Source organism: Plecotus auritus, assembly GCF_963455305.1.
Source record: "Plecotus auritus genome assembly, chromosome: 11".
Taxonomy (NCBI): domain Eukaryota; kingdom Metazoa; phylum Chordata; class Mammalia; order Chiroptera; family Vespertilionidae; genus Plecotus; species Plecotus auritus.
In genome coordinates this window covers 37,051,310-37,075,694 of record NC_137777.1, presented here as the reverse complement: position 1 = coordinate 37,075,694, position 24,385 = coordinate 37,051,310, and the positions used below count along the sequence as shown (strand labels likewise).

Below are 24,385 nucleotides of genomic sequence, written 5' to 3'. Positions count from 1 at the left end.
CACTATAACCCCAGCCACTCACCCCTCCCAATCAATATACTGTATATCTGATAGAATTAAAATGTTAACTCATAAGGTATAAACCCGTTTACTGATAGTGTCGGTCTCCAATGAGACAAGAAGTTTGCACCAGACTATAAATCAATGCAGTGCTTCCCTATCAAGGCAGTCTTGCTGAACTGAACAAAACAGTGTACTTAGTGATATAAAGAGTTAGTGGTCTACACTTTGAGAAGAACTTTATGAACAATTACAGAGGATGGAGGGGAAAAATAAAGGTGCCACAGTACACCAGACACTAGGTGAAACATGAACTGAAAAGAGCCAGGCCCTAATGGTAGGGGATAGTATGCAATAGATTCTAAGCACTGTCAGGCATGTATAACTTACAGAAAATTATGAAACAGTCATTACTAGAATTTTGATGACACATATATTTTAATATTACAAACATCTATTATTGCCTATAAGAATGAATACTCTCAGAATTAATGGCAATAAAAAGAGTAAAGGGTTAAAAGTAATGTCAAAGCTGAAGATGACTGATAAAATGGTCAGAGAAAAAGAATGGCTTTATGTAGACTTTGAAAACCTACCACTTCAATTTTTTAAAAAAATTGAGATACATCACTTCTTGGCCTTTTGGCTAAGATCAAGTTTTTAAAAAATGAGATATAACAAATGTTAAATGTCCAGCTTGATGACTTTATATGTTTATAAACCTGTATAGCCACTACCCACATCCTATCTAATAAAAGAGTAATATGCAAATTGACCGTACCTCCGCTACACCCACAAGCCACGCCCACCAGCCAATCAGGAGCGAGAATGCAAATTAACCCAACCAAGATGGCTGTGGCCACAGAGAGCAGCTGGATTGGGTTTCCCCGGCAATGGAGGAAGCCAAGTTTCCGAAGCCCTGGACTGCCTTGGCCTCCACTTAAGGCTACAAAGTTTCAATTATAGAAGATAAATAAATCCCAACAAAAATGGCTGCGGCCTCGGGATGAGCAGGAGGCTTGGCTCAGCTCAAGGCTACAAAGTTTCAATTATAGAAGATAAATAAATCCCAGATCCCAGGGTCTCTGCTTGGGTCGCTGGGGGGCGTGGCCGGCCTGCAAACCACCACAGGCCCCTCGCCCAGGCCGCCCCACACCCCAAGGGAACCCCCACCCTGATCCGGGACACCCTTCAGGGCAAACCAGCCGGCCCCCACCTGTGCACCTGGCCTCTATCCTATCTAATCAAAGAATAATATGCAAATCGACCGTCACTCCAACACACAAGATGGCTGCCCCCATGTGGTCAAAGATGACTGACTCCATGTGGACACAAGATGGCTGCCACAAGATGGCCAGCAGGGGAGGGCAGTTGGGAGGGACCAGGTCTGCAAGGGAGGGCAGTTGTGGGTGATCAGGCCAGCAGGGGAGGGCAATTGGAAGGAACCAGGCCTGCAAGCGAGGGCAGTTGGGGGCGATCAAGCCTGCAGGGGAGGGCAGTTAGGGGTGACCAGGCCGGCAGAGGAGGGAAGTTGGGGGGGACTCAGGCCTGCAGGGGAGAGCAGTTGGGGGGGAACCAGGCCTGCAGGGGAGGGCAGTTAGGGGTGACCAGGCCTGCAGGGGAGGGCATTTAGGGGCAAACAGGCTGGCAGGGGAGTAGTTAGGGGGTGACCAGGCTGGCAGGCAAAAGCGGTTAGGGGCAATCAGGAAGGCAGGCAGGCGAGGAGTTGGGAGCCAGCAGTCCAGGGGTCCCAGATTGGAGAGGGTGCAGGCTGGGCTGAGGGACACACACCCCCGTGCACGAATTTCGTGCACTGGGCCTCTAGTCCTATGTAATAAAAGCATACTATGCAAATTGTCCCCTCAACTGAGAGTTCTTCTGGGAGTTCGAACAGGGGAAAGGGCCGGCTGAGGGAAGGGAAGGGAGGGAAGCCCTAGACGGGGGCGGCAGCAGACAGCTGGGGGAAGGGAGGGAGGCCCTGGCCAGTAGCAGTAGGAGGAAGCCAGGGGAAGGGAGGGAGGCCCTGGCCAGCGGTGGCGACCAGGGGAAGGGAGGGAGGCCCCGGGTGGCAGGTGGCCAGGGGAAGGGAGGGAGAACCCAGTTGGCAGCTGGCAGTCACTAAGGACCCTACCAATGCACAAATTTCTTGCACTGGGCCTCTAGTCTATATATAAAAAGCTAAGTGACCAACTGACCATCCATCCATCTGACCGGCCGGTACATATAACGCACACTGGCTTGACTTGCGCATGTGCAATACATATAAAGTTCTCACTGGCACCAATCGCATGTGTTTCGATCTGTCATTGTTGATTGTGAATTTGGTTGTTTTTGTTGACATTCTGAAGCTGAAAGAAAGCAGCGGCATCGACAGAATATGTCTGGAGACCAACTATTGGCACAACATACCTCTGAAGCTGGCTAAGTACTATAGTGTTTGGGGATGTTTCAGACAGTTGTCTGTTAAAACAAATATGAAATCAGAGGATTCTGCTTATAGTGAATGGTTAGTAAAACTTGGAGATGGCAAACTTGATAGCAGTTTTCATTTAGGAATGGATATTATTGAAATCCCCATGAAACAATTTGTAATGGATCTATTATTGAAGCTACCTTTGGAAATAGTATATCTATAGATAATATTAAAAATATATCTAAACATGTGATTCTTTCTCCTGAAAATGAGCATGCTCATAAATTAAATGAAGAAATTTTGGATATACTCGATGGAGATTTTCACACCTATTTGAGTGATGATTCCATCAATTCAACAGATGATTCTGAAAAGGAAAATTTTCCCATCTATTTTTTTGTAATATATCTTATTGTTTTTTTACAGAGAGGAAGGGAGAGGGGGAGAAAGAGAGTTAGAAACATCGATGAGAGACATCAACCAGCTGCCTCCTGCACACCCCCTACCGGGGATATGCCCGGAACCAAGGTACATGCCCTTGACCAGAATCGAACATGGGACCCTTGAGTCTGCAGGCCAACACTCTATCCACTGAGCCAAACCGGTTAGGTCTCCCATTAAATTTCTTAATAGTATTACTGCTAAGGGAATGCCGAGTCATAGATTAAAACTGAAAGTATGTGCACTCATCACGCTGCTGAGAAATCTTAGTGGTAAATGGAGTCTTTGTAATGGCACTAGATTTATTATCAAAAGATTCTGACCTAACATAATCGAAGCTGAAGTATTAACAGGATCTGCGGAAGGAGAGGTTGTTCTAATTCCAAGAATTCATCTGTACCATCTGACACTGGCCTCCCATTTAAATTAAAGACAGTTTCCTGTGATGCCAGCATTTGCGATGACTATTAATAAACCACAAGGACAAACTCCAGGCATAGTAGGACTATTCCTACCTGAACCCATTTTCAGACATTGTCAGTTACATGTTGCTTTCTCTAGAGTTCAAAGAGCGTGTGACGTTAAAGTTGTAAATACTTCATCACAAGGGAAATTGGTCAAGCACTCAGTGTTTTTACTCTTAATGTGGTATACAGGGAGATATTAGAATAAGTTTAATCAATTTATCACTCACTGTTTTTATCAATGCTGTTTTTATATCATGTTCTTGGGGGTTTTTTTAAATATATTTTATTGATTTTTTACAGAGAGGAAGGGAGAGGGATAGAGAGTTAGAAACATTGATGAGAAAGAAACTTCAATCAGCTGCCTCCTGCACACTCCCTACTGGGGATGTGCCCGCAACCAAGGTACATGCCCTTGACCAGAATCAAACCTGGGACCCTTGAGTCCACAGGCCGACACTCTATCCACTGAGCCAAACCGTTTAGGGCATGTTTTTGTTTTTATATCATGGCTTTGTTGTTGTTATATCATGTCATTATTGTTTATTTATTAACCAATTTATATATTGTTTTCATATACATTTTACTAATTTTCTCTCATCTCTGACACTTCTATTAAAATATTTCTTCTAATTAACTTCCTTTCAATGTGCATGAATCCATGCACCGGGCCACTAGTTAAGATATAAGCTCCCTGGAAATAAAAAAATAAAAAACAAAAAAAGACAGAAGCTCTCTGGGGCCTCTTTGCAGTGGACATTCATGCCTCATCTATCTAACCACTATTGTAACTTCACAAGCATATATTAGATTCTGTTGTAGGGCTGGTAAACTATAAATCAGAAATAGGGTCCAGCCAGTGTGGCTTAGCAGCTGAGCATAGACCCAGGAACTAACAGGTGGCTGGTCGAATTCCCATTCGGGGCACATGCCCTAATTGAGGGTTTGGTCCCAGTATGGGGCGTGGGGGAGGCAGCCAATTGATGATGTTCCTCTCTCAACGATGTTTCTATCTCTCTATCCCTCTCCCTTCCTCTCTCTAAAAATCAATAAAAACGTATTTTTTTAAAAATAGGGGAAGTTCTTAATCTGGCACCAAAATATTAGAATAAAACTTTTTAATTACCTAAATTAGGAAAATCATCAGATCTTAAAGGGTTTACACACAAACACATTTGCTCCAAGCACCTGGATTAAGAAGTACCTGGGTCTTACAAGAATTTAAAGTGACTAACTTCAGGGCAAGGGCTGGAGAGGCAAGGATCAGTGGGAACTTTCTCAGGGTACAGAAGTAGTACTGGTGGACACCATCTTCCCCTTATTGAGCTCCCCTTTCACCTACTTGACCCAGCATAGGCATGCACAAAATCTGTCACTCTCCATTAACCTGGCTAACACCTGTTGTTCTGCCTGGGCATTTCCTGAGACCCCTCCCCACCCATTCCAATTGCTGGGTTGAGCCTCTTCCAGGAGCTCCAGGCACTCCACACAAGCAGCAGCCAGTCTTGGGTGCATACTGCAGTCTCTCCCTAACACCCTTAAGACCAGCATAAGCAGTAACCAGCTCCTGCTTGCATTGTAGCTATCAGGTAGCCCCAAGCCTGGCACAAGTGGTAATTGGCCTTAGCTTGCATTATAACCTCTCCCAAGCACCTCCACACCCTACACAAGCAGTGACCAGCCACAGCATGCATCATTCCTCTTATCAAGTGGCTCCAAGGTCTATACAACTGTGACGGATCTCGGCTGGCCTTAGCTTGCACAACACCTCCCATTCCCAAGACAGCTGTAGAAGGTTCTAGGCCAGCCTCAGCCACACCAACCCCTTCCTAAGAGGCTCCAGACCAGACACATTTGGCCTGGAACCATACCGGAGCCTACCTAAAAACTCAACAACCTACAAACCTGACAGTCTGCCCCAGCTGGCAGAACCCTGCTAAAGCAAGTCCCACTCCCAACAGTACCCACACAAGAGCTTGTCCACTGTAGTCATGGCCCATGTTCACAACCAATTTGCCTGAGGGTAAACTCCACTGAAAGATGTGCCTGCAGCAATCTCAGCACAACTACAATAGAAGGGTACATGCAACCCACATGAGGACATGCTGGAGCTCTGGTGAACAAGAGGACTGCACCCATGGACACCACCAGACACCTTCTACATAAGGCTACTCTTTCAAGACTGAGAGACATAGCAGATCTACCTAATACAGAGAAACAAACAGGGACACAACCAAAATGAGGAGACATGGAAATATGTTCCAAATGAAATAACAGGACAAAATTCCCCAAAAAGACAGGGCAAAATGAAGACAAGCCATTTACCAGCTAAAAGAGTTGAAACAACGGTTATAAGGATGCTCAACAAATTCAGAATAGGTGAAATGAGTGAGAACTTCAACAGAGACAGAAAATATAAAAACTGAATATAGTAACTGAAATAAAAAAAATACATTAGAGGGAATTAAGAGCAGAATGGATGATGCAGAGATCAAATCAACGGGTCTGGAAGACATGGTAGTGGAAATCACCCAATGGAAACAGCAAAGAGAGAAAAGAATCCAAAGAAATGAGGATAGTTAAAGGACCATCTGGAACATCAAATGCACCAACATTAGCATCATGGGGGAGTCAAAGAAGCAGAAGAGGGATAGTAGGGGGAAAAAAACACTATTTTAAGAAAAAAAAAGATGGAAAACTTCCCTAATCTGGCAAAAAAAAAAATTTGACCCAAGTCTAGGAAACAGTCCCAAACAAGATGAACCCAAACAGATCCACACCAACATCATAATTAAAATGCCAAAAGTTAGAATATTAAAAGTACCAGGAGAAATGCAACTAGCTTCAAACAAGGGAGACCCCCATAAGAAAATCAGATTTATCAACAGAAACTTTGCAGACCAGAAGTGAATGGCAAGATATATTCAAAGTGATGAAAGGAAAGTACCTATACCCAATAATACTCTACTCAGAAAGATTATCATTCAGAATTTTTAAAAGTTTACTTTTATTGACTTCAGAGAGAGAGAGAGAGAAACATCAATGATGAGAGAGAATCATTGATCAGCTACCTCCTGCATGCCCCTCTGGGGATTAAGCCCATAACCCGGCCATGTGCCCTGACCTGAAATTGAACCGTGACCTCCTGGTTCATAGGTCAACACTCAACCATTGAGCCACACCAGCCAAGAGGGATCATTTCCCAGATAAGCAAAGGTTAAAGGAGTTTATTACTACTAAACCAGCATGTTAAAGGGACTCCTTTAAGGGAAAAAGAAAAGGTCAAAACTTTAAAAAAAAAGAAAATATCGGAAAGAAAAAAATCTCACTGATAAAGGCAAACACTTAGTAAAAGTAGGTCAACCAATCACAAAGCTAGTAAGAAGGTTAAAAGGCAATAGTAGTATAATCATGTGTAAATACAATAATAAATTAAGGGCTACAGACACCCACACACAAAATATGTAAAATATGATGACAAAAACAAATAAGAGGGTAGTAAATAGATGTAGTGCTTTAAGAATGCATTCAAACTTAAGCAACCATCAATTTAAAATAGACTGCCAAAACATAGCTTGGTATATCTGAACTTCACAGTAACAACAAAACAGAAGCCTATACCAGATATGCAAAAAATAAAGAGAAAGGAATCCAAACAAAGCATTATAGAAAGTCATCAATGTGCAAGAGAGCAAAAGAAGAAACAGAAGAATAACAAAACCAGAAAACAGTTAATAAAATGGCAATAACTACATAACTATTCATTACTACTTTAAATGTAAAGGAGTTCATCACCACCAAACCAGTATTACATAAAATGTTAAAGGGACTTCTTTAAGAATAAGAAAAAACTATCAAAATTATGAGTAATAGCCTGGCCGGTGTGGCTCAGTGGCTGAGCATCAACCCATGAACCAGAAGGCCATGGTTCAATCCCCAGTAGGGGGCATGCAGGAGGCAACCAATCAATGATTCTCTTTCATCACTATGTTTCTCTCTCTCCCTCTCCCCCCCCTCTCTAAAATCAATAAAACAAAAAGACATTTATAAAAAAACTAGAGGCCCGGTGCATGAAATTCACCTCAGCCCAGCCTGCACTCTCAGCCCAGCCTGCACCCTCTCCAATCTGGGACCCCTTGGGGGATCGGGCCAAAACCGGCAGTCAGACATCCCTCTCACAATCCGGGACTGCTGGCTCCTAACTGCTCACCTGCCTGCCTGCCTGCCTGCCTGATTGCCCCTAACTGCCCTCCCTGGCGGCCTGGTCGCCCCCAACTGCCCCCCTGCCAGCGGGAGTTCGACCAACTGGGAGTTATATCAACATGTGCTGACCACCGTGGGGCAACCGGTGGGGCGATCAGCGGGCAGGCGGGCGGTGCCCAGCCAAGGTGGGTGCAAGCGGGGGCCCCGATCGCCTCACAGATTGGCCCTTATCGTCAGCCAGGCCTAGGGACCCTACCCATGCAGGAATTTCATGCACCAGGCCTCTAGTAAAATGACAAAAGAAGTAACCCATCAGATGGCTTTAACTTACTATTTTCAGACCATTTTACTTCAAAGCAACAGAACATCAAGTTCACATGAAACATTTTTTAGCTTAGACCACATGGTAAGGACACAAAACAAGTCTCAATAAATTTAAGAAAACTGAAATCATATCAAGCATCTTCAACCACAATGGCATGAAACTAGAAATCAACTACAAGAAAAAAGCTGAAAAAGACACAAACACATAATGATCTAGTGCAGGGGTCCTCAAACTTTTTAAACAGGGGGCCAGTTCACTGTCCCTCAGACTGTTGGAGGGCCGGACTATAGTTTAAAAAAAAAAACTATGAACAAATTCCTATGTGCACTGCGGGCCCGGGACAAGTCGGCTGCTAAGCAGGACAGGCAGCGGCACCTGGCGGGCCGGATAAATGTCCTCGGCGGGCCGCATGTGGCGCGCGGGCCTTAATTTGAGGACGCCTGATCTAGTGTGTCATTAAGGCCACATGGAGGCTAAATAACACATCACTACACAATGAATGGGTTAACAATAAGATCAAGGAAGAAATCAAAAGATACCTTGAGCCCTGCAGGTAGTTCAGTGGTTAGAGCATCAGCCCACTCACCAAAGGGTCACAGGTTCGATTCCTGGTCAAGGGCATGTGCCTTAGTTGCAGGTTTCAATCCCCAGCCTAGTGAGAGCACATGCAGAAGGCAATCAATTGATGTGTCTTTTTCAAGTCTGTCTATCTGTGTGTGTCTCTTTTCTCCCCCTTCACCACTGTCCCTCCCACTCTCTCTAAAAATTAATGGAAAAATATCCTTGGGTGAGGATTAACAAAAAATAACAATAAAAATTAAAATAGATTTTTAAGATAACTTGACACAAATGAAAATGAAAACACTACCCAAAATCTGGGACTCAGTGAAAGCAATCCTGAGAAGGAAATTCATAGCATTACAGGCCTACCTCAAGAAACAAAATAAAATCTCAAATAAACAATCTAACCATACACTTTAAAAGGACTAGAAAAATAACAACAAAGCCCAAAGTGAGCAGAAGGAAATAATAAAGATCAGAACAGAAATAAAGAAAACAGAATCTAAAAATATAAATATATATATATACATACAAAAGATCAATGCAACCAAGAGCTGACTCTTTAAAAAGATAAACAAGATTAACTCATACAGGACAAAAGAGAGGAGTCAAATAAAATCAGAAATGAAAGAGAAGTAATAACTGGCACCACAGAAATACAAAGCAGTACTAGTATAAGAAAACTAGAGGCCCGATGCACAAAATTCATGCAAGGGGCTTGGCCCGCACAGCCGCAGCAGCTTGCCTCGGCCCTCGCAGCCGCGGCGGCTGCCTGGGCCCTCACAGTCCCGGCTTCATCCAGAAGGTCATCTGGAAGGAAATCCAGAAGGTCATTCGGCTGTCCAGTCTTAATTAGCATATTACACTTTTATTATTATAGATAAGGGTAAGGGGTTAAGTTGCAATACTACTTACATCTAAAGCAACAAGTTTTTGAGGTAATTATAATTATTTAAATCAGCATAGTTCCACAATAACTCTGTTAGCAGTAATAACAATTGTCCTTAAATTTAAAATACCAAAAAATTTGCCCTGGCTGGTGTGGCTCAATTGGTTGAATGTCATCCCATACACCAAAGGGTCACAGGTTCCATTCCCAGTCAGGGTATATACCCAGGTTGTAGGTTCGATCCCCGGTCAAGATATGTATGGGAGGCAACAGATGGATGTTTCTCTCCCTCTCTCTCTTTCTCTCTCTAAAATCAATAAAATAAGAGTGCCAAAACCTTTAAAATCTACACTACATTGGAGCTTATTTTTAGGAGGTATTTGGGAACTATTCAAGGAAATTGTCATCTAATTATCTTCACAATGAGAGAGGAATATGACCATTATATAGGAGAGTCCAAGAAGATTAATAGGACATTCTTAATTATTCAGTTGGCTAAATTATTAGAATAAAGTTTCCTCTTCTCAGAATAGTAAGAGATTAGGTACACTGCTACCAGTGCATCCCAAATGACAGTATACAGTCTGGTGTCAAACAAAAATCCTATCTAATAAAAGAGTAATATGCAAATTGACCATCACTCCAAGGCCCAAGATGGCTGCCCCCATGTGGACACAAGATGGCTGCCACAAGATGGCCTGCAGGGGAGGGCAGTTGTGGGAAGTTAGGGGTGATCAGACCAGCAGAGGAGGGCAGTTGGAGGTGACCAGGCCGGCAGAGGAGGGCAGATGGAGGAGACCAGGCCAACAAGGGAGGTCAGTTGGGGGGGGGGGGGGGGGGACCCAGGCCTGCAGGGGAGGGCAGTTGGGGGGGACCAGGACTGCAGGGGAGGGCAGTTGGGGGGACCAGGCCTGCAGTGGAGGACAGTTGGGGGGACCCAGGCTTGCAGGGGAGGGCAATTGGGGGTGACCAGGCCAGCAGGGGAGAGCAGTTGGGGCGGGGACCAGGCCTGCAGGGGAGGGCAATTGGGGGTGACCAGGCCTGCAGGGGAGGGCAGTTGGGGGGGTGGGACCAGGCCTGCAGGTGAGGGCAGTTAGGGGCAACCAGGCTGCAAGGGAGGGCAGTAGGGGTGACCAGGCCAGCAGGGGAGGGCAGTTGGGGGTGATCAGGCCTGCAGGGGAGGATAGTTAGGGGTGACAAGACTGGCAGGGGAGGGCAGTTAGGGGTGACCAGGCCGGCAGGGGAGGGCAGTTAGGGGCAATCAGGCTGGCCGGGGAGCAGTTAGGCGTTGATCAGACTGGTCAGGGGGTGATCAGGCTGGCAGGCAGAAGCAGTTAGGGCCAATCAGGCAGACATGCAGGTGAGCGGTTGGGAGCCAGCAGTCTTGGATTGTGAGAGGGATGTCCCACCACCTGTTTAGGCCTGATCCCAGTGGGATCGGGCTTAAACGGGCGGTCAGACATCCCTCAAGGGGTCCCAGATTGGAAAGGGTGCAGACTGGGCTGAGGGACACCCCCCTCTCCCCGTGCATGAATTTCATGCACCGGGCCTCTAGTAAGAAAAATAAGGACCATGAAGTAAAAAACGAAAACTTATTCAATTTAAAGTTACTGTTTAATTTGAGAATATGTCCTTCCTACTTTTTTGATATAAAAATGCCTTTCCCTGCTGAAACCGGTTTGGCTCAGTAGATAGAGCGTCAGCCTGTGGACTGGAGGGTCCCAGGTTCGATTCCGGTCAAGGGCATGTACCTTGGTTGTGGGCACATCCCCAGTAGGGGGTGTGCAGGAGGCGGCTGATCAATGTTTCTCTCTCATCGATGTTTCTAACTCTCTATCCCTCTCCCTTCCTCTCTGTAAAAAATCAATAAAATATATTTTTTTTAAAAAATGCCTTTCCTTTTAGGATATGGGGACAGATTAGTGTTGATTTTTTTTTAAATGTCCTTACTGATAATCTGCCACTGTAAAAATCACACACAAAACACAATTTGAAAGAGCTGCTCAGCCGAAGACACAACGGCAGAGGTAAAGGTCCTGCACAAAAAAAAAAAAAAAAAAAAAAATTGTCCTTTACTTGTTCTTGTCCATACAAAAAAAAACCAAAAACTTGTCCTGTTCTTTAATGGCAATCAAAGGGGAACCTCCCCCATTTTTCAGCAAAAACCCAGAACTGCAGATGGATTTCCACACTGGAACTGAAGAAGACTCAGACAGTGCCTTCCATTTCCAAGTATACTTTGGCAGCTATGTGGTGGTGAACAGCCATCAGGTTGGGAACTAGAAATCAGAGGTGAAATACTTTGATATGCCCTCTGTGGATGGCCAACCATTTTTTAAAAAATATTTTTTTATTGATTTCAGAGAAGAAGGGAGAAGAGAGAGAAACATCAATTATGAGAGAGAATGATTGATAGGCTGACTCCTGCATGCACCACACTGGGGATCGAGTCCACAACCCGGGAATGTGCCTGGACCGGGAATGGAACTGTAACATCCTTCCTGGCTCATAGGTCAACGCTCAACTACTGAGCCACACTGACTGGGCTGACCGACCATTTGATCTGCATTTCTTAGTGCTGCAAAATAAGTATCAGGTAATGGTCAAAGGCCGCCGCTGTTACACTTTTCCCCATCAGCTCCAGCCAGGCAGGATCTGTGAAGATGACACAGGTGTGGAGAGATATCTCCCTGAACTCAGTGTGTGTCTGCTAGAGAAGGATGGGACCAGACTCCCCATTGTCAAAGAGATCCCCCATCTAAGTGACCATGTGATTCCCAAAGCTAACTATAATAGCATGGGTTCTCCTCACCCTTCCCTTACACTTGGTCATTAAAACTCCTGAAAACTTAAAAAAAAAAAGTCCTTACTTGGCATAATGAAAAGTTATCAAACCTATGTAAATAACCTAAGCTACTTTCTGGAGATTAAACTTGAGGTTCAAATCTAGAGGCCACTGCTACACTTTACAAAATCAGTCTAGTTGAGACTTTAAGTCAGAAAACTTTACCATATTACAAAACAATATCGAACCTATGGGTAAAATTTACTGGCAATAATTAAGTACATTGGTGTAGTCTCCTGCCACCTAGCATAGAATCTGACATATAATGTGTCCTTTTTTTTTTTTTTCAGTACACAAATGAATGTCACGACCTATGCTACATCTCTCAACAAAAATTTGTTTAGATAAGTCTAACAACACAAGCTAATTACAATTTGATGAAAAATATTTCAAGTTAATGTGTTTTAGATATGAAACTAAACTGAAGAACATTTTCTGTAACATTTTTAGAGGTCAGCTTTCTCTTCGTGACATAAAAGAGGTTAGAGGTAGCTATATTTCCACTTGAATTAAAGGTCTGCCATTTTCATGTAAGGATCTGTGAAATATAATCTTACAGTAAATGACATCAGTATATTCTTCTTAAAGTGTTTTTATTTAAGCATTCCCATGCAAATAAATTTAGTACTCTGGCATCAATTTTAAAATAATCTTTTGAAAAGACTATTCAAATACCTTAAGTGAACCTGAACATCAATAGAAACAAGTACGCACAACTTGGAAGTAAATAATGTTTTTCACTGACTAAAAGTGCTGCCCTTCATAGAGACCAAAAAACAAAAACAAAAACAAAATACAAAAGATCAATAAAACCAAGAGCTGGTTCTTTGAAAGGATAAACAAGATTGATGAACCTCTAGCAAGGCTCATCAAGAAGCAGAGAGAGAGGACCCAAATAAACAAAACCAGAAATGAAAGAGGTGAAGTAACAACTGACCCCACAGAAATACAAAGGATTGTAAAAAAAAATACTATGAACAACTCTATTCCAACAAACTGGACAACCTAGACAACATGGACATATTCCTAGAAAAATATAATCTTCCAAAACCCAATCAGGAAGAATAAAAAAATCAGAATAGGCCGATAACTATGGAAGAAATTGAAGCAGTAATCAAAAAACTTCCAGCAAACAAAAGCCCTGGGCAAGACAGCTTCACGGGAGTTTTACCAAACATTCAAAGAAAAACTAAAACCTACCCTCCTCAGACTATTCCAAAAAATTGAAGAGGATGAAATACTTCCAAGCTCTTTCTCTGAAGCCAGCATTACCCTAACCACAAAACCAGATAAAGACACTACAAAAGAAAGAGAATTACAGGCCAATATTCCTGATGAACATAGATGCTAAAATTCTCAACAAAATATTAGCAAATCGGATCCAGGAATATATTAAAAAGATCATACACCACGGCCAATTGGGATTTATTTCGGTGATGAAAGGGTGGTATAATATCGGCAAATCAATAAACGTGATACATCACATAAACAAATTGAGAGACAAAAATCACATAATCATATCAATTGATGCAGAAAAAGCATTTGACAAAATCCAACACCCTTTCTTGATAAAAAACTCTCAGCAAAGTGGGAATAGAGGGAGCATACCTCAACATAATAAAAGCCTTATATGACAAACCTACAGCCAACATCATACTCAATAGGCAAAAACTAAAACCATTTCCCCTAAGAACAGGAACAAGACAGGGATGCCCATTTTCACCACTCCTGTTCGACACAGTACTGGAAGTGCTTGCCATAGTGATCAGACAAGAAGAAATAAAAGGCATCCAAATTGGAAAAGAAGTAAAACTGTCATTATTCACAAATGACATGATATAGTACATAGAAAACCCTAAAGACTCCATCAAAAAACTACTAGACTTAATAATTTGGCAATGTAGCAGGATACAAAATTAACATTAAGAAATCTATGACTTTTTTATACACCAATAATGAACTCAGAGAAAGAGAAACTAAAATAAAACATCCCATTTACCATTGCAACAAAACAAGATGCCTAGGAATAAACTTAACTAAGGAAGTAAAAGACCTGTACTCAGAAAACTACAGGACGTTGAAAAAAAAGATAGAGGAAGACATAAACAAATGGAAGAATATACCATGTTCAAGGATTGGTAGAATAAACATCATTAAAATGTCCTTACTACCCAAAGCAATCTATAGATTCAATGCAATCCCCATTAAAATACCAATGGCATATTTCACAGGGCTAGAACAAACTCTCCAAAAATTCATATGGAATAAAAAAAAGACCCCAAATAGCCACAGCAACCCTGAAAAAGAAGAACAAAGTTGGAGGGATCACATTACCATTTACCAAGCCACGGTTCTCAAAACTGCCTGGTACTGGCACAAAAACAGACATATAGACCAATGGAACAGAACAGAGAACCCAAAAATCAACTCAAGCCATTATGCTCAATTAATATTTTTTAAATATATTTTATTGACTTTTTTACAGAGAGGAAGGGAGAGGGAGAGAGAGTTAGAAACATCGATGAGAGAGAAACATCAATCAGCTGCCTCCTGCACACTCCCCACTGGGTATGTGCCCCCAACCAAGGTACATGCCCCTGACTGGAATCGAACCTGAGACCTTTCAGTCCCCAGGCCAACGCTCTATCCAATGAGCCAAACCGGTTAGGGCAATATTTGACAAAGGAGGCAAGAGTGTACAATGGAATCAAGACAGTCTCTTCAATAAATGGTGTTGGGAAAATTGGACAGATACACGCAAAAAAATGAAATTAGACCACCAACTTACACCATACACAAAAATAAACTTAAAATAGAGAAAGGGCCCTAAATGGTTTGGCTCAGTGGCTAGAGAGCGTCAGCCTGTGGACTGAAGGATCCCAGGTTCGATTCCAGTCAAGAGTACATGCCCAGGTTGCGGGCTGGATCCCCGGTGGAGGGCATGCAGGAGGCAGCCAATCCATGATTCTCTCTCATCATGGATGTTTCTATCTCTCTCTCCCTCTCCCTTCCTCTCTGAAATCAATTAAAATATATATTTTTTAAATGGATAAAGGACTTAAACATAAAACGGGAAACCATAAAAATCCTAGAAGAAACCACAGGCAGCAAAATATCAGACATCTCTCGAAGCAATACCTTTACAGATACATCTCCAATGGAAACAGGAGAAAATAAACAAATGGGACTTCATCAAAATAAAAAGCTTCTGCACAGCAAAATAAACCATCAACAAAACAACAAGACGAGCCCACTGCATGAGAGAACATACTTGCCAATGTTATATCCGATAAGGGTCTAATCTTCAAAATTTATAGGGAACTCATACAAACAACAAACAAAAGGAAGATAGACAATCCAATCAAAAAATGGGCAAAGGATCTAAATCAGGGGTCCTCAAACTTTTTAAACAGGGGGCCAGTTCACTGTCCCTCAGACCGTTGGAGGGCCGGACTATAGTTTAAAAAAAAACCTATGAACAAATTCCTATGCGCACTGCGGGCCCGGGACGAGTTGGCTGCTAAGCAGGACAGGCAGCGGTACCCGGCGGGCCGGATAAATGTCCTCAGTGGGCCGCATGTGGCCCGCAGGCCATAGTTTGAGGATGCCTGATCTAAATAGACACTTTTCAAAAGTGAACATACAGAAGGCCAAGAGACATATGAAAACATGCTCAAAGTCACTAATCATCCGAGAGATGCAAATCAAAACAACAATGAGGTACCAGCTCACGCCTGTCAAAATGGCTATCATCAACAAATCAACAAACAAGTGCTGGCGAGCAAGTGGAGAAAAAGGAACCCTTGTGCACTGCTGGTGGAAATGCAGACTGATGCAGCCACTGTAGAAAACAGTACCGATTTTCCTCAAAAAATTAAAACTGGAACTCCCATTTGACCCAGTAATCCTTCTTCTAGGAATATATCCCAAGAAATCAGAAACTCCAATCAAAAAGGATATATGCACCCCTATATTCATAGCAGTACAATTTATAATAGCTAGGATTTGGAAACAGCGTAAGTGCCCCTCAGCAGATTAGTGGATTAAAAAACTGTGGTACATCTATAAAACTGTGGTACACGTACATAATGGAATACTATCCTATCTAATAAAGAGGGAATATGCTAATTGACCATCACTCAGTCAAAAAGATGGCTGCACCCACAGCTGAAGCCAAGTTCCCATAAGGAGCCTTAACAAGCAATCAGCAAGGACCTGAGGCTATGCCCTCCCCCACCCCTGTTGGGCTTGACAGGGGACCTCAGGCTCCACCACCCCCCACCCTGGCGTCAGGCTGGGGGACCTCAGGCTACGCCCCCTGCCCCGGCACCAGGCCAGGGGACCTGAGGCCATGACCCCTGCCCAGCGGGGCTTGACGGGGGACCTCAAGGTGCGCTTCCCATCCTGGTGCTGGGCTAGGGGACCTCAGGCTGCTCCCCCCGCCCCAGCGCCAGGCTGCGGGACCTCAGGCCATGCCCCCCACCAGATGGGGCTTGACAGGGGACCTCAGGCCGTGCTTCCCCACCCAGCAGAGCTTGACAGGGGACCTCAAGGTGCACCCCCAGTGCTGGGTCAGGGGAACTCAGGCCGTGCCCCCCACCCAGCTGGGCTTGACGGGGGACCTGAGGCTGTCCCCCACTCCCAGTGCCGGGCTGGGGGACTGGAGGCTGTGCCCTCCCCCGTCCTGGTGAGTCTTGATGGAGGACCTCAGGACAGCCCCCCCACCCAGTGGGGCTTGACAGGAGATCTCAGGCCATTTTCCCCACCTGGCGGAGCTTGATGGGGGACCTCAAAGCATGCCCCCTGTCCCAGTCTGGGCTGGGAGACCTCAGGCCACGCCCCCCATCCTGGCACCAGGCCAGGGGACCAGAGGCTACGTCCCCTGCCTGGCGGGGCTTGACAAGGGTGGGATTGGCCAGGTCTGGATCTAGCCCAATGGGGGTGGGGGCCGGCTGGGTCTGGGTCTCACGCGATTTTGAGGTGCATGTGGGTGGGCGGGGACTTGAGTCTGGGTCCCATGGTGCGCCCCAGACTCTGACAGGAGGAAGGTTTTCATATACATTTTATTAATTTTCTTTCATCTCTGACACTTCTATTATAGAGAAAGGGCAAATAGCAATATTAAATTATTTCCTCTAATTAATCACCTTTTAATGTGCACAAATTTCGTGCACTGGGCCACTAGTGCTGCTATAAAAAAGAAGGAACTCTGACCATTCGCAACAGCATAGATGGACCTGGAGAGCATTATGCTAAACAAAATAAACCAGTTGGAGAAAGATAAATATCACATGATCTCACTCATTTGTGGAATACAATGAACAATATAAACTGATGAACAAAAATAGATCTAGAGACATAGAAACATGGAACAGACCGTCAAACCTCAGAGGGAAGGCAGGGGGCAGGGGTGGGAGTTAAGAGATCAACCAAAGGATATGTATGCATGCATATATACATAACCAATGGACACAGACAGTAGGAGAGTGAGGGCATGTGCTAGGGGGTGGGAATGGCCAGGAAGATGTCAATGGAAGAAAAAGGAGACATATGTAATACTTTAAACAATAAAGAATTAAAAAGTAAAAATAAAAGTGCTGTCCTTGACCCCAGCAAAGTAATGAAAATTCACCTCAAAGGTGATTTTGATAAATTACTGTTCCCTGAATATTCAATCTGTAAAATTGCCTTACTGGCAAGACTCACTAAATTATACCTTTGTAAATTAAGATATTAGTTTTTTGTAATATGTTTTATTGATTTTAGAGAGGGGGGAGAGGTGGGGAAAGAGGGAGAGAACTGGGGAAAGAGAGAGAAACATCAATCATGATGCACACTAGGGATGGAGCCGGAGCCATACTTGGGCATGTGCCCTGACTGGGAATCAAACTGGTGACCACTCGGTGCATGGGACAACACTCAACCAACTGAGCCACACCAGCCAGGGCAACATGTTTAGTTTTTAAAAACTGGTAAGGGTATTTACCATTACTGAAGCATTAGTTGTAAAAGATAAAATCTAGAGGCAAACTAAATGTCCATTAATAAGAAAATAATTAAATTCAACAAACCTACCCATTCAAGTTTATGGCCATTAAAACAAAAAGAGCTATAAATAATAAAATGCTAAATGAGAATGTTAAGAGCTAACATATACATGTGATTGTATTTTTTAAAAAAATACACCACAAAGCATAGGTAAAATAGATATTTTACATATACACATACAAAAAGATATGACAAGACACTAAAGCTTAACATTGGCTCTGAGGATTGGTAATGAAATCCTCCCCTTTTTCTTTTTTACACTTATGCACTTCTGTATTGTTTATATGTTTTTTAACAAATTAATATACTACTTATGTAACTTTTTTTTTAATTTAATAAATCTTTATTGTTCAAATTATTACAATTGTTCCTCTTTCTTCCCCCCATAGCTCCCCTCCACTCGGTTCCCACCCCACCCTCTACCCTCATCCATAGGTGTACGATTTTTGTCCAGTCTCTTCCCACACCCCCCACACCCCTTCCCCCCAGAGAATCGTCAGTCCACTCCCTTTCTATGCCCCTGATTCTATTATATTCACCAGTTTATTCTGTTCATCAGATTTTTTATTCACTTGATTTTTAGATTCACTTAACAGATATGTAATTATTATTCATAATTTTTATCTTTACCTTTTTCTTCTTCTTCCTCTTCTTAAAAGAATACCTTTCAGCATTTCATATAATACTCGTTTGGTGTTGATGAACTCCTTTAGCTTTTTCTTATCTGTGAAGCTCTTTATCTGCCCTTTAATTCTGAATGATAGCTTTGCTGGGTAGAGTAATCTTGGTTGTAGGTTCTTGCTATTCATCACTTTGAATATTTCTTGCCACTCCAGTCTGGCCTGCATAGTTTCTGTTGAGAAATCAGCTGACAGTCGTATGGGTGCTCCCTTGTAAGTAACTGTTTTTCTCTTGCTGCTTTTAATATTCTCTCTTTGTCTTTTGCCCTTGGCATTTTAATTATGATGTGTCTTGGTGTGGTCCTCTTTGGATTCCTCTTGTTTGGGGTTCTGTGCGCTTCCTGGACTTGTAAGTCTATTTCTTTCACCAGGTGGGGGAAGTTTTCAGTCATTATTTCTTCAAATAGGTTTTCAGTATCTTGCTCTCTCTTCTTCTGGCACCCCCGTAATTCTGATGTTGGTACGCTTGAAGTTGTCCCAGAGGCTCCTTACACTATCTTCATATTTTTGGATTCTTTTTGCTTTTTGCTTTTCCAGCTGAGTATTTCTTGCTTCTTTGTATTTCAACTCTGACTTGATTCTTGCGGTCCTCTAGTCTGCTGTTAGGTCTCTGTATAATATTTTTTTATTTCAGTCAGTGTATGCTTAATTTCTAGTTGGTCCTTTTTCATATCCTCAAGGGTCTCACTAAATTTATCGGCCTTTTCTAGGAAATTCTTGAAAAATCTTATAACCGTGGTTTTGAACTCTATATTCAGTCGTTTGCTTTCCTCCATTTCTTTCATTTGTGACCTGTTTCTTTGTCTCCGCATTTTGGCTGCTTCCCCAAGTTGATAGAGTGGCTTTGTGTGCTAGGTGTCCTATAGGGCCCAGTGGCTCAGCCTCCCCAGTTACCTGAGGTGGACACTCTTGGTGCACCCCTTTGTGGGCTGTGTGCACAGTCTTGTTCTAATTAAGCCTTGATTGTTGTTGGTATCACTGGGAGGAATTGACCTGCAGGCCAATTGGCTGTGAGGATCAGCTGTGTCTACACTGGGAGAACTTCTGTGCTGGAGACACCCTTATGAGACAAGACCTGCAAAAGCCTCTGTGCTCAGCTTGGATGGGGCGGAGTCTCAGGGCGGAGCAGACAGCATTGGTTTCCCATCAGCCCTACCCTAATAGGCCCCTGTGTCTCAGTGTCCTGTGGTAATCACTGCAGCACCTCTGATAGAAAGCCGCCCTCGAGTTTCGCCCGCTGCCAGATAGTCCAGTTTTTCCCCGTATGAGTCTGGGTCCCCAGAGTCTCGCCCAGAACTGGAGTTCAGTGCAGTCGAGAGCTTTTGTCTCCCTCCCTCTTGAGGAAGCCAACCGCGTACTCAGTTGCCCGCCCTCTCCGCGCGCACCTTGGTACCTCTGCCTTCCGCAGTTCCTCTGAGTCTCAGTGTGCTTTTCTCTTTCCTGACAGTCCAGTTTCACCCCGTATGAGTCTGGGTCCCCAGAGTCTCACCCGGAACTGGAGTTCAGAGCAGTCGGGAGCCTTTGTCTCCCTCCCGCTTGAGAAAGCCAGCCGCGCACTCAGTTGCCAGTCTTCTCCACATGCGCGTCTCAATACCTCTGCCTCCTGCAGCTCCTCTGAGTCTCAGTGTGCTTTTCTCTTACTTCTAGTTGTAGAATTTCCACTCAGCCAGCCTTCCTGTGGTTCTGGATGATGTCCATTTTGTCTTTTAGTTGTAGTTTTGAAATTGTTGTGCAAGGAAGCAGTTTAGGTGTTTACCTATGCCGCCATCTTGGTTTCTCTCTAGTTATGTAATGTAACTTTTAGAAACCAATTACATTTTTTAGCAAAGTAAAGGAAATCTAAAAAGGAGAAACCTAAAAATTATTCAGCCCTAGCCAGTTTGGCTCCATGGATAGATGTCGGCCCTTGGACTGAAGGGTTGCTGGTTCGATTCTGGTCTAGGGGCACGTACCTTGGTTGTAGGCTAGATCCCCAGCTCATCGGGGCATGTGCAGGAGGCAGCCAATCGATATATCTCTCTCACATCAATGTTTCTCTCTCTCTGTCTCTCCCCATCCCTTCCACTCTCTCTAAAAATCAATGGAAAAAATATCCTCAGGTGAAGATTTATATATATATATATATTCAATCTTTGGACCATAGAAGTAAATGATAAAATTAACAATATATAAATATATATAAACTTTGGGGAAACATTATTTCCCAACTTTAGACATGAGTTATAATTTTATGATTTATGATTTTTGTCATATCTTAATGCTTTAGTTTAAATTAACTTTTTAAAAAATTAAATAAATTTAACCTGATCCCAAGTAATATCTATGTAATCAAATCTTGCTATTTCAGGATATTTTTCTCAATATACTTTTAAAAAATTTAACTACAGGTTGCACTCCCTACCTAATTAAGCCCAAACAGATTGGGATAAAAAGAGATATCTTGGCTAAAATAAACACAAAGTTGATTTCCATTCCATCTAAAATCATCTCTCTAGTCTAGGATACTAGCCCACTCTATTGAAAGTACATATTATATCTCATATCAATACTACTCAGTATACAACAATTCTATTTCAAAAAGTCATTAATAAAATTTCTTAAAGAAAAAGACTGTTATAGTGGTTTATATATTAACTAGAGGCCCGGTGCACGAAATTCGTGCACGGGGAGGGGGGTCCCTCAGCCCAGCCTGCACCCTCTCCAATCTGGGGCCCCTCAGGCCTAAACCAGCAGTCAGACATCCCTCTCGCAATCCAGGACCACTGGCTCCTAACCACTCACCTGCCTGCCTGCCTAATGCACCTAACTACTCCCCTGCCTGCCTAGTCACCCCTAACGGCCCTCCCCTGACGGTCTGGGCGCCCCCAACATGCATACAGCTGGCATCCCTCAGCCCGGCCTGTGCCCTCTCGCAGTCTGGGAGCCCTCAAGGGATGTCCTCGGGGGAATGGGCCTAAGCCAGCAGTCAGACATCCTTAGTTCTACTACGGAGGTGGGAAAGGCTCCTGCCACTGCTGCTGCACTTGCCAGCCATGAGCCCAGCTCAGGGCTTCTGGCTGAGTGGCATTCCCCCTGTGGGAGCGCACTGACCACCAGGGGGCAGCCCCTGCATTAAGCATCTGCCCCCTGGTGATCTGTGTGGGTCATAGCAACTGGATGTTCCACCATTTGGTCGATTTGCATATTAGCCTTTTATTATATAGGACTAGAGGCCCAGTGCATGAAAATTCATGCACTGAAGCGGGGGGAGGTCCCTCAGCCAGGCCTGCCCCCTCTCACAGTCCGGGAGCCCTCAGGGGTAGGAGGCGACCCGGCGATCAGGGGAAGGCAACACCTCATCACACCTCTGCTGCTGCCACTGCCGGTAGCGCAAGCCTCGGCCAGCCCTGGTTACCTGAGCCTCAGGAAGCCACCATCTAAGGCTTGCCTGCGCCTCGGGCCGGCCCTGGGCAGCTGGGGGGCTGAGGGGACTGGGAGACTCTGGAGGCAGGCGAGCGGAATGGCTGGGCCTGCCACCCCGGCAGGGCTGAGGGTACTGGGCGCCGCCAACTTGTGGCTGTGGGCACTGCCATCTTTGAGGGTGGGGCAGTCAATTAGCATATTCCCTCCTTATTGGCTGTGGGCGCCATCTTTGACGGTGGGGCAGCCAGTTAGCATATTCCCTCTTTATTGGCTGTGAGCACCGCCATCTTTGCAATGGCATGGGAGTCAATTAGCATATTCCCTCTTTATTAGATAGGATGGAAGGGACTGACAGAGATCAGAGGTGAGGGGGATAGACATAGACAAAAGTGTGTTGATGGCCAGAGGTTGGGGGGCTGGGTGGAGGAGGGCAAAAGGGGGGGAAATGGGAGGCATCTATAATAGTGTCAACAACAGAATAAAAACAACGATATACCACTACACTACACACACCTATTAGGGAAAAAAAGATAAATTATGAACTATGTATTTACTACTTTGATAAAATTAAATTTAAAAAGAAAGAATTTTATCCAGAAAAAGAGTGTTGTTGAAATTTTTTTGGAGGGTGGGGGGTTTTGTTGTTGTTGTTGTTTTATGGTAAAGCTAAGGAAGCTTCAGAGCCCTGTGAGGGCTGGATTTGTTCTGGAGGAGAGAGCAAGCAAGTTAAAACCAGCAGCATTTTGGATAACCTGCCTTAAATGATTTAAAAGAGAAAGGGACAGATTCCCCAAGCCTACAGTTATTTGTAATTTATTTTCTTATTCTAAATAAAGTCATTTTTGAACCTTATTAAACACCCCCCCCTAAAATTAGTCCTTCAGGTTCAGTAAACTTTAGGCCTCCCAAAACCTTTGTTAGTCCCTGAGGGTTAGGGTCCCCAAAGGAGTTCAGATTCATTCATTATATTTATTTGCTCCTTTTAATTCTTGTTCTAGAGGGAGAGTGAGGACAGTTTTTTACTCAGTAATTTTTATAAGAATTGTATTGGAACCTGCTCCTTCTTTGGCCCTTTACATGTTTACCTTACCGGGAATTCACAGAGACTGTAAGCCCTATGAAGATAGGGACAGAGCTGAATTGTGTTTCCATAATACAGGAACAAAGTTAATACAACTTTTATAAATATTTGTTGAAGAAAGATAAATTTCAGTGTCATGAGGCATTACTTTTCCTTCTGCTCCATCTCTTTATTGAGACTTTTGTGCAAAGCATAAGGCTGAGGGGATGAGCAGGTAGAGCAAAGTAAAGTTGCTTTTTCCAAATCCTAGATACCATACTTTGATTTTTACATAGTAGATGCATTTCTGAATGACATTTTGAATTGGGTATATTAGATTTTGCTAATATCAACTCCCTTTACTCATAGAGATTATTTTTAATGATGTTTAAACGTTTCGTAATATGAGGTGCAAAGTATTTTGCTTATTTCAAGAATCTTTGTGCATTCTTTCTGTAGTAAAATGAATTATCAACATAAGTCTATTTGGGCGGTCTGCTTAAAATGGGGCACACCAGCACTAAATTTGGTTCGAACAATACTAATTTGCACACCACATGTGGAGTTAGATGGCTATTGTACATAACCATTTTTTTTTTTGGTCCCTTTGCTCCCACAGCACCTACTTCAACCAGAGGCAGTGTCTTGACCAGGGATGGGCAAACTTTTTGACTCGAGGGCCACAATGGGTTCTTAAACTGGACCGGAGGGCCGGAACAAAAGCATGGATCGAGTGTTTGTGTGAACTAATATAAATTCAAAGTAAAGGAGCAGAGGAAAGAGCAAGAGAACCGGATAGAACAGCCGGGCCGTAGTTTGCCCAAGGCTGGTCTTGACCCTTGACCTCTTTGTCATGACAACCGTGGGGCGTCTACTGCCTGAGGCCTTGGCAGTCAGCCGGGCGTTGACCTTCCCAAGATGGGGCCAACACTGATGAACGTGCGTCAGGGGCGGAGTCCCGAGGGCAGAGGCGGGGCGGGGAGGCACACGGGGAGAGCTTTCGGGCAGGCCGGCTGAACACGACAGAGTCACACCAACAAGCTTCCCTCCTCCT

General features: G+C 43.9%; 1 protein-coding gene across 5 annotated transcripts in view; it reads right to left on the bottom strand.

Moving 5' to 3' along the window:
• MTFR1 (mitochondrial fission regulator 1) overlaps positions 1-24,385 on the bottom strand; it is a 66,546-nt gene that overhangs the window by 36,371 nt on the left and 5,790 nt on the right. Inside the window, exon 2 of one of the 5 annotated variants that reach the window (XM_080646731.1) lies at positions 8,386-8,498. The exons of 3 other annotated variants lie outside the window; for them this stretch is intronic. The gene's annotated coding sequence lies outside the window, so the exon portion shown is untranslated. The remainder of the gene's footprint in view (positions 1-8,385; positions 8,499-24,385) is intronic. One more of the 5 variants, XM_080646734.1, reaches the window with a different exon arrangement.